Below are 2,934 nucleotides of genomic sequence, written 5' to 3'. Positions count from 1 at the left end.
GTATGTATGCATGTATGTATGCATGTATGTATGTATGTATGTATGTATGTATGTATGTACGTATGTATGTGCGTTTGTGTGTTTGTGTGTGTGAATATATATATATAGCAATAAAAAAAAAATAAACAGAAAAAAGTTTTATTCTCTGTAGTTTAAGTTCCGTCTCCAAGAGCAGTAGATGCCGGGGAAGTGACAAATAAGAGTAAAAAACATGTCTATGTATGTATGTATGTATGTATGTATGTATGTATGTATGTATGTATGTAAACGTGTATGTATGTGTGTGTGTATGAATGTATATAGAGAAACAGACTGAAAAATTAGTTTTATTGTCTAGTTGAAATCCAGTTTCCAATGCGACGAACCAATGTTGACCTCGAACTGGCCGTTTCAAAACAAATGGGCACACACACACATATAAACACACACACACACACATACACACACACGCACACCCACACACCCACACACCCACACACACACAAGGATACCCTTCGGTCATGAAGGACCATGGGATTGCACCTCAAAAGTTACCCTCCGAGGCACAAGTCCCAGCAAGGTGGTTTATAGATGATCAGAAGTCGCCCATGCATACCAGGCTCTCAAGGGAAAGGCAAAGGCCGATACAGCTTGGCACTTGTGACGTTGCAACTCATTTCTACAGCTGAGTGAACTGGATCAACGTGAAATAAAGTGTCTTCTTCAAGAACACAACACAGTCCAGGAATCGAACTCACTACTTCATGAGCCATGCGCCTTCTGAAACCTACATTTCACCTTGATAATATATGTATTTTACATTGATTATGTATTTTATTTCGTCTTGATTGTGCATTTATTTCACTTCGATAACGTTGGCTAACAATTTTTAAAAGAAATTTCTATTGCATGAGATTTTTTTTACTAATTCTGTCTTTTTTGTGCTAATTTCAAATCTGTAATCGGTATTTTTCTTTCCATGCTCTACTTTTCTTGCAAGTTGAAGATTACCTTTTTATACATTTATAGTTAAATTTGACATATTGAGACACATATATCCTACTTACAAAGAATTGACAATTGTGCTTTTCAGACCTGAACATGAATTCTTCAAGTACACATAGATGTATGAATAATCATGATGGCTTCTATTATGTCTGTTAATGGCCCATTGTTTGCGAGACTGGTTTATAAAGCTTAATTTCGGGTTCCCCTAGGTGACCAAGACAAAAAATGGGCTCCTCGTATTGCGTGTCATAACCGTGAGAAAATGCTGACTGGACAAAAGGAAAACGAAAGGAGCTGCCGTTTGGAGTTCCTATAGTTTGGCGAGACTCCAGGGAGCACACGAATGACTGTTATTTTGTATGGTCTACACAAAAGGAATCGGCAAGAAAATCAGGCGTAAAATATCTTATCCCAATATTCTTTCAGCAATCAGACCTATTTGGCATTCTGAGACGCTCCCGATTCCAATTTTCTTTGGGTTTACCTCTTCCGAAGACGAAGCTAGCGAACAAGATTACAAGAATGATAGCAAAGGTCAAGAAATTGCTTCAGAATTCCAAGACCCTCTCATGACACAAAGAAATCAACTTCTCAACAGTTTAACCAAACAAAACTAAACGATTTAGTGCATGATTTGGGACTCCCGAAGACTGCAGCTGAAGTTCTAGAATTCAAGCTGCAAGAAAACCATCGTGACCAAATTGCAAAAGTTTCTTGTTTTCAAAAACGAGACAAAAAAGGAAAATGAGCATATACACAGACAGACACTCGCGCACACACACACACACATTCAAACACACACATACATGCATGCATGCATAAACCGACGTGGATTCTCCAGATCTTTTGTGTTATTTTTTCAGAAGAGAAACACTTTGTTTACTATATTCCCGATCTTCTCCAGGAATTAGAAATCCACTCGTAAAGTTCCACTGATTGGCGACTATTTCTGAATAGTTCTAAGCACAGCCTAAAGTCTGTACTACACAACGGCAATGTTTATGGAGCTGCCCCAGTTGGTCACTCAGTGCGCTTACAAGAAGAATGCAATGAGATAAAAATGGTTATTGACTAACTAAAATATCATCAACACAACTGGACCATTTGTGTATATTTGTGCAGATTCTCAGCCGACTGAAAGGTTTCACAAGGTAGTCTTGCTATCTCTGTATGTGGGATAGCCGAGCTCGAGAGAAACACTGGATTCATAAGAAGTGGCCCATTGGTGAGTCTCTGGAAGCAGGCATGCCAAATATTGTGAATGATCCAATTATCAGTCGAAAAAAGATTATTTTCCCACCACTCCATATAAAGTTAGCCTTTATGAAGCAATTCACTAAAGCATTGAATAATTATGGTGAATGTTTTCAACATATAGTCTCTGCATTTCCTGGTTTGTCATTCGAGATCAAAGCAAGTGTGATTGACGGACTCAGATTCGTGCCCTTGTACGAATCTGAGGTCCGTCAAACCTGATGAAGAATTTATTGGAAAGATGAATGACAAAGAAAGAGCAGCATGGCTGTCATTCGTAGTAGTCATAAAAAAGCAGATTACTATAAAATTCTTGTAAGTGATTAACAAGCAGAGCGCTTCCTTGAAGATCTTAGGACCATGGAAGAGCGTTATCAAGGGCGATAAGACAACACACATGCTGGCAGATTACTCTTGGAGCATTAAGCGAGATGTCCTTGAGGAAGTCAACAAACGCAAAAGCTCCAAGCGCAAATTCTTACCTGATTAAGATCTATTTGTATTTTATCTTCAATCCTAATCAGCTTTTCAACTATATACAGCTATCGTTAGTATATAATATATATTTTTAACTGAAAAGCAGATGCCGAAAAGAACTGGCACATGTTAACATTTATTTTATTCAACATCGGAATAAGAAATATTATTTTTATAGCCTAATTTTTTATTGCGGTGGTCTAACCCATATATATA

The sequence above is a fragment of the Octopus bimaculoides genome, chromosome 5 (genome assembly GCF_001194135.2).
Source record: "Octopus bimaculoides isolate UCB-OBI-ISO-001 chromosome 5, ASM119413v2, whole genome shotgun sequence".
In the NCBI taxonomy this organism is placed as follows: domain Eukaryota; kingdom Metazoa; phylum Mollusca; class Cephalopoda; order Octopoda; family Octopodidae; genus Octopus; species Octopus bimaculoides.
The sequence above is the reverse complement of the archived record's forward strand: the minus strand, read 5'-3'. Positions refer to the sequence as shown.